This window comes from Engystomops pustulosus, chromosome 9 (assembly GCF_040894005.1).
Source record: "Engystomops pustulosus chromosome 9, aEngPut4.maternal, whole genome shotgun sequence".
Taxonomy (NCBI): domain Eukaryota; kingdom Metazoa; phylum Chordata; class Amphibia; order Anura; family Leptodactylidae; genus Engystomops; species Engystomops pustulosus.
The window spans coordinates 69,437,797-69,447,141 of NC_092419.1; the positions used below are offsets into that span (position 1 = coordinate 69,437,797).

General features: G+C 45.6%; 41 pseudogenes; all 41 read left to right on the top strand.

Moving 5' to 3' along the window:
• Positions 1–137: 137 nt before the first annotated feature.
• On the top strand, positions 138–256 carry LOC140101925 (5S ribosomal RNA; annotated as a pseudogene).
• Positions 257–326: 70 nt separating this feature from the next.
• On the top strand, positions 327–445 carry LOC140084521 (5S ribosomal RNA; annotated as a pseudogene).
• A 70-nt stretch (positions 446–515) lies between these two features.
• On the top strand, positions 516–634 carry LOC140081343 (5S ribosomal RNA; annotated as a pseudogene).
• Positions 635–885: 251 nt separating this feature from the next.
• Positions 886–1,004, top strand: LOC140083787 (5S ribosomal RNA; annotated as a pseudogene).
• Positions 1,005–1,074: 70 nt separating this feature from the next.
• On the top strand, positions 1,075–1,193 carry LOC140078703 (5S ribosomal RNA; annotated as a pseudogene).
• Positions 1,194–1,263: 70 nt separating this feature from the next.
• Positions 1,264–1,382, top strand: LOC140097266 (5S ribosomal RNA; annotated as a pseudogene).
• A 70-nt stretch (positions 1,383–1,452) lies between these two features.
• Positions 1,453–1,571, top strand: LOC140098157 (5S ribosomal RNA; annotated as a pseudogene).
• Positions 1,572–1,641: 70 nt separating this feature from the next.
• Positions 1,642–1,760, top strand: LOC140101926 (5S ribosomal RNA; annotated as a pseudogene).
• A 70-nt stretch (positions 1,761–1,830) lies between these two features.
• On the top strand, positions 1,831–1,949 carry LOC140086615 (5S ribosomal RNA; annotated as a pseudogene).
• Positions 1,950–2,200: 251 nt separating this feature from the next.
• Positions 2,201–2,319, top strand: LOC140101927 (5S ribosomal RNA; annotated as a pseudogene).
• A 70-nt stretch (positions 2,320–2,389) lies between these two features.
• LOC140086974 (5S ribosomal RNA) lies at positions 2,390–2,508 on the top strand (annotated as a pseudogene).
• A 70-nt stretch (positions 2,509–2,578) lies between these two features.
• Positions 2,579–2,697, top strand: LOC140087877 (5S ribosomal RNA; annotated as a pseudogene).
• Positions 2,698–2,767: 70 nt separating this feature from the next.
• LOC140087186 (5S ribosomal RNA) lies at positions 2,768–2,886 on the top strand (annotated as a pseudogene).
• A 70-nt stretch (positions 2,887–2,956) lies between these two features.
• Positions 2,957–3,075, top strand: LOC140101928 (5S ribosomal RNA; annotated as a pseudogene).
• Positions 3,076–3,145: 70 nt separating this feature from the next.
• Positions 3,146–3,264, top strand: LOC140088904 (5S ribosomal RNA; annotated as a pseudogene).
• A 70-nt stretch (positions 3,265–3,334) lies between these two features.
• LOC140089026 (5S ribosomal RNA) lies at positions 3,335–3,453 on the top strand (annotated as a pseudogene).
• A 70-nt stretch (positions 3,454–3,523) lies between these two features.
• Positions 3,524–3,642, top strand: LOC140092532 (5S ribosomal RNA; annotated as a pseudogene).
• A 69-nt stretch (positions 3,643–3,711) lies between these two features.
• LOC140098541 (5S ribosomal RNA) lies at positions 3,712–3,830 on the top strand (annotated as a pseudogene).
• A 70-nt stretch (positions 3,831–3,900) lies between these two features.
• LOC140098700 (5S ribosomal RNA) lies at positions 3,901–4,019 on the top strand (annotated as a pseudogene).
• A 70-nt stretch (positions 4,020–4,089) lies between these two features.
• On the top strand, positions 4,090–4,208 carry LOC140083506 (5S ribosomal RNA; annotated as a pseudogene).
• Positions 4,209–4,278: 70 nt separating this feature from the next.
• On the top strand, positions 4,279–4,397 carry LOC140091377 (5S ribosomal RNA; annotated as a pseudogene).
• Positions 4,398–4,656: 259 nt separating this feature from the next.
• On the top strand, positions 4,657–4,775 carry LOC140101929 (5S ribosomal RNA; annotated as a pseudogene).
• Positions 4,776–4,845: 70 nt separating this feature from the next.
• LOC140093928 (5S ribosomal RNA) lies at positions 4,846–4,964 on the top strand (annotated as a pseudogene).
• A 448-nt stretch (positions 4,965–5,412) lies between these two features.
• Positions 5,413–5,531, top strand: LOC140101930 (5S ribosomal RNA; annotated as a pseudogene).
• A 70-nt stretch (positions 5,532–5,601) lies between these two features.
• Positions 5,602–5,720, top strand: LOC140101698 (5S ribosomal RNA; annotated as a pseudogene).
• Positions 5,721–5,790: 70 nt separating this feature from the next.
• LOC140095421 (5S ribosomal RNA) lies at positions 5,791–5,909 on the top strand (annotated as a pseudogene).
• Positions 5,910–5,979: 70 nt separating this feature from the next.
• Positions 5,980–6,098, top strand: LOC140101931 (5S ribosomal RNA; annotated as a pseudogene).
• A 70-nt stretch (positions 6,099–6,168) lies between these two features.
• On the top strand, positions 6,169–6,287 carry LOC140086694 (5S ribosomal RNA; annotated as a pseudogene).
• Positions 6,288–6,539: 252 nt separating this feature from the next.
• LOC140082120 (5S ribosomal RNA) lies at positions 6,540–6,658 on the top strand (annotated as a pseudogene).
• Positions 6,659–6,728: 70 nt separating this feature from the next.
• LOC140083508 (5S ribosomal RNA) lies at positions 6,729–6,847 on the top strand (annotated as a pseudogene).
• A 70-nt stretch (positions 6,848–6,917) lies between these two features.
• LOC140084621 (5S ribosomal RNA) lies at positions 6,918–7,036 on the top strand (annotated as a pseudogene).
• Positions 7,037–7,295: 259 nt separating this feature from the next.
• On the top strand, positions 7,296–7,414 carry LOC140101932 (5S ribosomal RNA; annotated as a pseudogene).
• A 70-nt stretch (positions 7,415–7,484) lies between these two features.
• On the top strand, positions 7,485–7,603 carry LOC140085284 (5S ribosomal RNA; annotated as a pseudogene).
• Positions 7,604–7,673: 70 nt separating this feature from the next.
• On the top strand, positions 7,674–7,792 carry LOC140083509 (5S ribosomal RNA; annotated as a pseudogene).
• Positions 7,793–7,862: 70 nt separating this feature from the next.
• On the top strand, positions 7,863–7,981 carry LOC140085528 (5S ribosomal RNA; annotated as a pseudogene).
• Positions 7,982–8,240: 259 nt separating this feature from the next.
• LOC140082869 (5S ribosomal RNA) lies at positions 8,241–8,359 on the top strand (annotated as a pseudogene).
• Positions 8,360–8,429: 70 nt separating this feature from the next.
• On the top strand, positions 8,430–8,548 carry LOC140090164 (5S ribosomal RNA; annotated as a pseudogene).
• Positions 8,549–8,618: 70 nt separating this feature from the next.
• LOC140101934 (5S ribosomal RNA) lies at positions 8,619–8,737 on the top strand (annotated as a pseudogene).
• Positions 8,738–8,807: 70 nt separating this feature from the next.
• On the top strand, positions 8,808–8,926 carry LOC140083986 (5S ribosomal RNA; annotated as a pseudogene).
• Positions 8,927–8,996: 70 nt separating this feature from the next.
• On the top strand, positions 8,997–9,115 carry LOC140086578 (5S ribosomal RNA; annotated as a pseudogene).
• Positions 9,116–9,185: 70 nt separating this feature from the next.
• Positions 9,186–9,304, top strand: LOC140081344 (5S ribosomal RNA; annotated as a pseudogene).
• The last annotated feature ends 41 nt before the right edge of the window (positions 9,305–9,345 follow it).

Below are 9,345 nucleotides of genomic sequence, written 5' to 3' on the forward strand. Positions count from 1 at the left end.
GCAGCAGCTTAAGGCTTGGCAAGTACCAGCATGGGAGACTGGCTGGGAATCCCAAGTTCCGTTGACCTTTTTGAACCTGAAAATTGTGTTAGTTTCTCTATGAGATAGTAAAAGAAGGTTCAAACTGAACAGCTGCTGTCAACGGCCATTCTAAGCTGAATGTGCCTGCTCTCGTCAGATCGCAGCAGCAATGCAGCTTAAGGCTTGGCAAGTACCAGCATGGGAGACTGGCTGGGAATCCCAAGTTCCGTTGACCTTTTTGAACCTGAAAATTGTGTTAGTTTCTCTATGAGATAGTAAAAGAAGGTTCAAACTGAACAGCTGCTGTCAACGGCCATTCTAAGCTGAATGTGCCTGCTCTCGTCAGATCGCAGCATCAATGCAGCTTAAGGCTTGGCAAGTACCAGCATGGGAGACTGGCTGGGAATCCCAAGTTCCGTTGACCTTTTTGAACCTGAAAATTGTGTTAGTTTCTCTATGAGATAGTAAAAGAAGGTTCAAATTGAACAGCTGCTGTCAACGGCCATTCTAAGCTGAATGTGCCTGCTCTCGTCAGATCGCAGCAGCAATGCAGCTTAAGGCTTGGCAAGTACCAGCATGGGAGACTGGCTGGGAATCCCAAGTTCTGTTGACCTTTTTGAACCTGAAAATTGTGTTAGTTTCTCTATGAGATAGTAAAAGAAGGTTCAAATTGAACAGCTGCTGTCAACGGCCATTCTAAGCTGAATGTGCCTGCTCTCGTCAGATCGCAGCAGCTTAAGGCTTGGCAAGTACCAGCATGGGAGACTGGCTGGGAATCCCAAGTTCCGTTGACCTTTTTGAACCTGAAAATTGTGTTAGTTTCTCTATGAGATAGTAAAAGAAGGTTCAAATTGAACAGCTGCTGTCAATGGCCATTCTAAGCTGAATGTGCCTGCTCTCGTCAGATCGCAGCAGCAATGCAGCTTAAGGCTTGGCAAGTACCAGCATGGGAGACTGGCTGGGAATCCCAAGTTCTGTTGACCTTTTTGAACCTGAAAATTGTGTTAGTTTTTCTATGAGATAGTAAAAGAAGGTTCAAATTGAACAGCTGCTGTCAACGGCCATTCTAAGCTGAATGTGCCTGCTCTCGTCAGATCGCAGCAGCAATGCAGCTTAAGGCTTGGCAAGTACCAGTATGGGAGACTGGCTGGGAATCCCAAGTTCTGTTGACCTTTTTGAACCTGAAAATTGTGTTAGTTTCTCTATGAGATAGTAAAAGAAGGTTCAAATTGAAAAGCTGCTGTCAACGGCCATTCTAAGATGAATGTGCGTGCTCTCGTCAGATCGCAGCAGCAATGCAGCTTAAGGCTTGGCAAGTACCAGTATGGGAGACTGGCTGGGAATCCCAAGTTCTGTTGACCTTTTTGAACCTGAAAATTGTGTTAGTTTCTCTATGAGATAGTAAAAGAAGGTTCAAATTGAACAGCTGCTGTCAACGGCCATTCTAAGCTGAATGTGCGTGCTCTCGTCAGATCGCAGCAGCATTGCAGCTTAAGGCTTGGCAAGTACCAGCATGGGAGACTGGCTGGGAATCCCAAGTTCCGTTGACCTTTTTGAACCTGAAAATTGTGTTAGTTTCTCTATGAGATAGTAAAAGAAGGTTCAAACTGAACAGCTGCTGTCAACGGCCATTCTAAGCTGAATGTGCCTGCTCTCGTCAGATCGCAGCAGCAATGCAGCTTAAGGCTTGGCAAGTACCAGCATGGGAGACTGGCTGGGAATCCCAAGTTCCGTTGACCTTTTTGAACCTGAAAATTGTGTTAGTTTCTCTATGAGATAGTAAAAGAAGGTTCAAATTGAACAGCTGCTGTCAACGGCCATTCTAAGCTGAATGTGCCTGATCTCGTCAGATCGCAGCAGCAATGCAGCTTAAGGCTTGGCAAGTACCAGCATGGGAGACTGGCTGGGAATCCCAAGTTCCGTTGACCTTTTTGAACCTGAAAATTGTGTTAGTTTCTCTATGAGATAGTAAAAGAAGGTTCAAATTGAACAGCTGCTGTCAACGGCCATTCTAAGCTGAATATGCCTGCTCTCGTCAGATCGCAGCAGCTTAAGGCTTGGCAAGTACCAGCATGGGAGACTGGCTGGGAATCCCAAGTTCCGTTGACCTTTTTGAACCTGAAAATTATGCTAGTTTCTCTATGAGATAGTAAAAGAAGGTTCAAATTGAACAGCTGCTGTCAACGGCCATTCTAAGCTGAATGTGCCTGCTCTCGTCAGATCGCAGCAGCAATGCAGCTTAAGGCTTGGCAAGTACCAGCATGGGAGACTGGCTGGGAATCCCAAGTTCCGTTGACCTTTTTGAACCTGAAAATTGTGTTAGTTTCTCTATGAGATAGTAAAAGAAGGTTCAAATTGAACAGCTGCTGTCAACGGCCATTCTAAGCTGAATGTGCCTGCTCTCGTCAGATTGCAGCAGCAATGCAGCTTAAGGCTTGGCAAGTACCAGCATGGGAGACTGGCTGGGAATCCCAAGTTCCGTTGACCTTTTTGAACCTGAAAATTGTGTTAGTTTCTCTATGAGATAGTAAAAGAAGGTTCAAATTGAACAGCTGCTGTCAACAGCCAATCTAAGCTGAATGTGCCTGCTCTCGTCAGATCGCAGCAGCAATGCAGCTTAAGGCTTGGCAAGTACCAGCATGGGAGACTGGCTGGGAATCCCAAGTTCTGTTGACCTTTTTGAACCTGAAAATTGTGTTAGTTTCTCTATGAGATAGTAAAAGAAGGTTCAAATTGAACAGCTGCTGTCAACGGCCATTCTAAGCTGAATGTGCCTGCTCTCGTCAGATCGCAGCAACAATGCAGCTTAAGGCTTGGCAAGTACAAGCATGGGAGACTGGCTGGGAATCCCAAGTTCTGTTGACCTTTTTGAACCTGAAAATTGTTAGTTTTTCTGTCAAAGATGGTAAAAGAAGGTTCAAATTGAACAGCTGCTGTCAACGGCCATTCTAAGCTGAATGTGCCTGCTCTCGTCAGATCGCAGCAGCAATGCAGCTTAAGGCTTGGCAAGTACCAGCATGGGAGACTGGCTGGGAATCCCAAGTTCCGTTGACCTTTTTGAACCTGAAAATTGTGTTAGTTACTCTATGAGATAGTAAAAGAAGGTTCAAACTGAACAGCTGCTGTCAACGGCCATTCTAAGCTGAATGTGCCTGCTCTCGTCAGATCGCAGCAGCAATGCAGCTTAAGGCTTGGCAAGTACCAGCATGGGAGACTGTCTGGGAATCCCAAGTTCCGTTGACCATTTTGAACCTGAAAATTGTGTTAGTTTCTCTATGAGATAGTAAAAGAAGGTTCAAATTGAACAGCTGCTGTCAACGGCCATTCTAAGCTGAATGTGCCTGCTCTCGTCAGATCGCAGCAGCAATGCAGCTTAAGGCTTGGCAAGTACCAGCATGGGAGACTGTCTGGGAATCCCAAGTTCCGTTGACCATTTTGAACCTGAAAATTGTGTTAGTTTCTCTATGAGATAGTAAAAGAAGGTTCAAATTGAACAGCTGCTGTCAACGGCCATTCTAAGCTGAATGTGCCTGCTCTCGTCAGATGGCAGCAGCAATGCAGCTTAAGGCTTGGCAAGTACCAGCATGGGAGACTAGCTGGGAATACCAAGTTCCGTTGACATTTTGAACCTGAAAATTGTGTTAGTTTCTTTATTAGATAGTAAAAGAAGGTTCAAACTGAACAGCTGCTGTCAACGGCCATTCTAAGCTGAATGTGCCTACTCTCGTCAGATCACAGCAGCAATGCAGCTTAAGGCTTGGCAAGTACCAGCATGGGAGACTGGCTGGGAATCCCAAGTTCCGTTGACCTTTTTGAACCTGAAAATTGTGTTAGTTTCTCTATGAGATAGTAAAAGAAGGTTCAAATTGAACAGCTGCTGTCAACAGCCAATCTAAGCTGAATGTGCCTGCTCTCGTCAGATCGCAGCAGCAATGCAGCTTAAGGCTTGGCAAGTACCAGCATGGGAGACTGGCTGGGAATCCCAAGTTCTTTTGACCTTTTTGAACCTGAAAATTGTGTTAGTTTCTCTATGAGATAGTAAAAGAAGGTTCAAATTGAACAGCTGCTGTCAACGGCCATTCTAAGCTGAATGTGCCTGCTCTCGTCAGATCGCAGCAGCAATGCAGCTTAAGGCTTGGCAAGTACCAGCATGGGAGACTGGCTGGGAATCCCAAGTTTCGTTGACCTTTTTGAACCTGAAAATTGTGTTAGTTTCTCTATGAGATAGTAAAAGAAAGTAGAAATTAGGCAGCTGCTGTCAACGGCCATTCTAAGCTGAATGTGCCTGCTCTCGTCAGATCGCAGCAGCAATGCAGCTTAAGGCTTGGCAAGTACCAGCATGGGAGACTGGCTGGGTATCCCAAGTTCTGTTGACCTTTTTGAACCTGAAAATTGTTAGTTTCTCTGTCAAAGATGGTAAAAGAAGGTTCAAATTGAACAGCTGCTGTCAACGGCCATTCTAAGCTGAATGTGCCTGCTCTCGTCAGATGGCAGCAGCAATGCAGCTTAAAGCTTGGCAAGTACCAGCATGGGAGACTGGCTGGGAATCCCAAGTTCCGTTGACCTTTTTGAACCTGAAAATTGTGTTAGTTTCTCTATGAGATAGTAAAAGAAGGTTCAAACTGAACAGCTGCTGTCAACGGCCATTCTAAGCTGAATGTGCCTGCTCTCGTCAGATCGCAGCAGCAATGCAGCTTAAGGCTTGGCAAGTACCAGCATGGGAGACTGGCTGGGAATCCCAAGTTCCGTTGACCTTTTTGAACCTGAAAATTGTGTTAGTTTCTCTATGAGATAGTAAAAGAAGGTTCAAACTGAACAGCTGCTGTCAACGGCCATTCTAAGCTGAATGTGCCTGCTCTCGTCAGATCGCAGCAGCAATGCAGCTTAAGGCTTGGCAAGTACCAGCATGGGAGACTGGCTGGGAATCCCAAGTTTCATTGACCTTTTTGAACCTGAAAATTGTGTTAGTTTCTCTATGAGATAGTAAAAGAAAGTAGAAATTAGGCAGCTGCTGTCAACGGCCATTCTAAGCTGAATGTGCCTGCTCTCGTCAGATCCCAGCAGCAATGCAGCTTAAGGCTTGGCAAGTACCAGCATGGGAGACTGGCTGGGTATCCCAAGTTCTGTTGACCTTTTTGAACCTGAAAATTGTTAGTTTCTCTGTCAAAGATGGTAAAAGAAGGTTCAAATTGAACAGCTGCTGTCAACGGCCATTCTAAGCTGAATGTGCCTGCTCTCGTCAGATGGCAGCAGCAATGCAGCTTAAAGCTTGGCAAGTACCAGCATGGGAGACTGGCTGGGAATCCCAAGTTCCGTTGACCTTTTTGAACCTGAAAATTGTGTTAGTTTCTCTATGAGATAGTAAAAGAAGGTTCAAACTGAACAGCTGCTGTCAACGGCCATTCTAAGCTGAATGTGCCTGCTCTCGTCAGATCGCAGCAGCAATGCAGCTTAAGGCTTGGCAAGTACCAGCATGGGAGACTGGCTGGGAATCCCAAGTTCCGTTGACCTTTTTGAACCTGAAAATTGTGTTAGTTTCTCTATGAGATAGTAAAAGAAGGTTCAAATTGAACAGCTGCTGTCAACGGCCATTCTAAGCTGAATGTGCCTGCTCTCATCAGATCGCAGCAGCAATGCAGCTTAAGGCTTGGCAAGTACCAGCATGGGAGACTGGCTGGGAATCCCAAGTTCCGTTGACCTTTTTGAACCTGAAAATTGTGTTAGTTTCTCTATGAGATAGTAAAAGAAGGTTCAAATTGAACAGCTGCTGTCAACGGCCATTCTAAGCTGAATGTGCCTGCTCTCGTCAGATTGTAGCAGCAATGCAGCTTAAGGCTTGGCAAGTACCAGCATGGGAGACTGGCTGGGAATCCCAAGTTCCGTTGACCTTTTTGAACCTGAAAATTGTTAGTTTTTCTGTCAAAGATGGTAAAAGAAGGTTCAAATTGAAAAGCTGCTGTCAACGGCCATTCTAAGCTGAATGTGCCTGCTCTCGTCAGATCGCAGCAGCAATGCAGCTTAAGGCTTGGCAAGTACCAGCATGGGAGACTGGCTGGGAATCCCAAGTTCCGTTGACCTTTTTGAACCTGAAAATTGTGTTAGTTTCTCTATGAGATAGTAAAAGAAGGTTCAAACTGAACAGCTGCTGTCAACGGCCATTCTAAGCTGAATGTGCCTGCTCTCGTCAGATCGCAGCAGCAATGCAGCTTAAGGCTTGGCAAGTACCAGCATGGGAGACTGGCTGGGAATCCCAAGTTCCGTTAACCTTTTTGAACCTGAAAATTGTGTTAGTTTCTCTATGAGATAGTAAAAGAAGGTTCAATTTGAACAGCTGCTGTCAACGGCCATTCTAAGCTGAATGTGCCTGCTCTCGTCAGATCGCAGCAGCGATGCGGCTTGGCAAGTACCAGCATGGGAGACTGGCTGGGAATCCCAAGTTCCGTTGACCTTTTTGAACCTGAAAATTGTGTTAGTTTCTCTATGAGATAGTAAAAGAAGGTCCAAACTGAACAGCTGCTGTCAACGGCCATTCTAAGCTGAATGTGCCTGCTCTCGTAAGATCGCAGCAGCAATGCAGCTTAAGGCTTGGCAAGTACCAGCATGGGAGACTGGCTGGGAATACCAAGTTCCGTTGACCTTTTTGAACCTGAAAATTGTGTTAGTTTCTCTATGAGATAGTAAAAGAAGGTTCAAACTGAACAGCTGCTGTCAACGGCCATTCTAAGCTGAATGTGCCTGCTCTCGTCAGATCGCAGCAGCAATGCAGCTTAAGGCTTGGCAAGTACCAGCATGGGAGACTGGCTGGGAATCCCAAGTTTCGTTGACCTTTTTGAACCTGAAAATTGTGTTAGTTTCTCTATGAGATAGTAAAAGAAAGTAGAAATTAGGCAGCTGCTGTCAACGGCCATACTAAGCTGAATGTGCCTGCTCTCGTCAGATCGCAGCAGCAATGCAGCTTAAGGCTTGGCAAGTACCAGCATGGGAGACTGGCTGGGTATCCCAAGTTCTGTTGACCTTTTTGAACCTGAAAATTGTTAGTTTCTCTGTCAAAGATGGTAAAAGAAGGTTCAAATTGAACAGCTGCTGTCAACGGCCATTCTAAGCTGAATGTGCCTGCTCTCGTCAGATGGCAGCAGCAATGCAGCTTAAAGCTTGGCAAGTACCAGCATGGGAGACTGGCTGGGAATCCCAAGTTCCGTTGACCTTTTTGAACCTGAAAATTGTGTTAGTTTCTCTATGAGATAGTAAAAGAAGGTTCAAATTGAACAGCTGCTGTCAACGGCCATTCTAAGCTGAATGTGCCTGCTCTCGTCAGATCGCAGCAGCAATGCAGCTTAAGGCTTGGCAAGTACCAGCATGGGAGACTGGCTGGGAATCCCAAGTTCCGTTGACCTTTTTGAACCTGAAAATTGTGTTAGTTTCTCTATGAGATAGTAAAAGAAGGTTCAAATTGAACAGCTGCTGTCAACGGCCATTCTAAGCTGAATGTGCCTGCTCTCGTCAGATCGCAGCAGCAATGCAGCTTAAGGCTTGGCAAGTACCAGCATGGGAGACTAGCTCGGAATCCCAAGTTCCGTTGACCTTTTTGAACCTGAAAATTGTGTTAGTTTCTCTATGAGATAGTAAAAGAAGGTTCAAACTGAACAACTGCTGTCAACGGCCATTCTAAGCTGAATGTGCCTGCTCTCGTCAGATCGCAGCAGCAATGCAGCTTAAGGCTTGGCAAGTACCAGCATGGGAGACTGGCTGGGAATCCCAAGTTTCGTTGACCTTTTTGAACCTGAAAATTGTGTTAGTTTCTCTATGAGATAGTAAAAGAAAGTAGAAATTAGGCAGCTGCTGTCAACGGCAATTCTAAGCTGAATGTGCCTGCTCTCGTCAGATCGCAGCAGCAATGCAGCTTAAGGCTTGGCAAGTACCAGCATGGGAGACTGGCTGGGAATCCCAAGTTCTGTTGACCTTTTTGAACCTGAAAATTGTTAGTTTCTCTGTCAAAGATGGTAAAAGAAGGTTCAAATTGAACAGCTGCTGTCAACAGCCATTCTAAGCTGAATGTGCCTGCTCTCGTCAGATGGCAGCAGCAATGCAGCTTAAGGCTTGGCAAGTACCAGCATGGGAGACTGGCTGGGAATCCCAAGTTCCGTTGACCTTTTTGAACCTGAAAATTGTGTTAGTTTCTCTATGAGATAGTAAAAGAAGGTTCAAATTGAACAGCTGCTGTCAATGGCCATTCTAAGCTGAATGTGCCTGCTCTCGTCAGATCGCAGCAGCAATGCAGCTTAAGGCTTGGCAAGTACCAGCATGGGAGACTGGCTGGGAATCCCAAGTTCCGTTGACCTTTTTGAACCTGAAAATTGTGTTAGTTTCTCTATGAGATAGTAAAAGAAGGTTCAAATTGAAAAGCTGCTGTCAACAGCCATTCTAAGCTGAATGTGCCTGCTCTCGTCAGATCGCAGCAGCAATGCAGCTTAAGGCTTGGCAAGTACCAGCATGGGAGACTGGCTGGGAATCCCAAGTTCCGTTGACCTTTTTGAACCTGAAAATTGTGTTAGTTTCTCTATGAGATAGTAAAAGAAGGTTCAAACTGAACAGCTGCTGTCAACGGCCATTCTAAGCTGAATGTGCCTGCTCTCGTCAGATCGCAGCAGCAATGCAGCTTAAGGCTTGGCAAGTACCAGCATGGGAGACTGGCTGGGAATCCCAAGTTCCGTTGACCTTTTTGAACCTGAAAATTGTGTTAGTTTCTCTATGAGATAGTAAAAGAAGGTTCAAATTGAACAGCTGCTGTCAACGGCCATTCTAAGCTGAATGTGCCTGCTCTCCTCAGATCGCAGCAGCAATGCAGCTTAAGGCTTGGCAAGTACCAGCATGGGAGACTGGCTGGGAATCCCAAGTTCCGTTGACCTTTTTGAACCTGAAAATTGTGTTAGTTTCTCTATGAGATAGTAAAAGAAGGTTCAAATTGAACAGCTGCTGTCAACGGCCATTCTAAGCTGAATGTGCCTGCTCTCGTCAGATCGTAGCAGCAATGCAGCTTAAGGCTTGGCAAGTACCAGCATGGGAGACTGGCTGGGAATCCCAAGTTCCGTTGACCTTTTTGAACCTGAAAATTGTTAGTTTTTCTGTCAAAGATGGTAAAAGAAGGTTCAAATTGAACAGCTGCTGTCAACGGCCATTCTAAGCTGAATGTGCCTGCTCTCGTCAGATCGCAGCAGCAATGCAGCTTAAGGCTTGGCAAGTACCAGCATGGGAGACTGGCTGGGAATCCCAAGTTCTGTTGACCTTTTTGAACCTGAAAATTGTGTTAGTTTCTCTATGAGATAG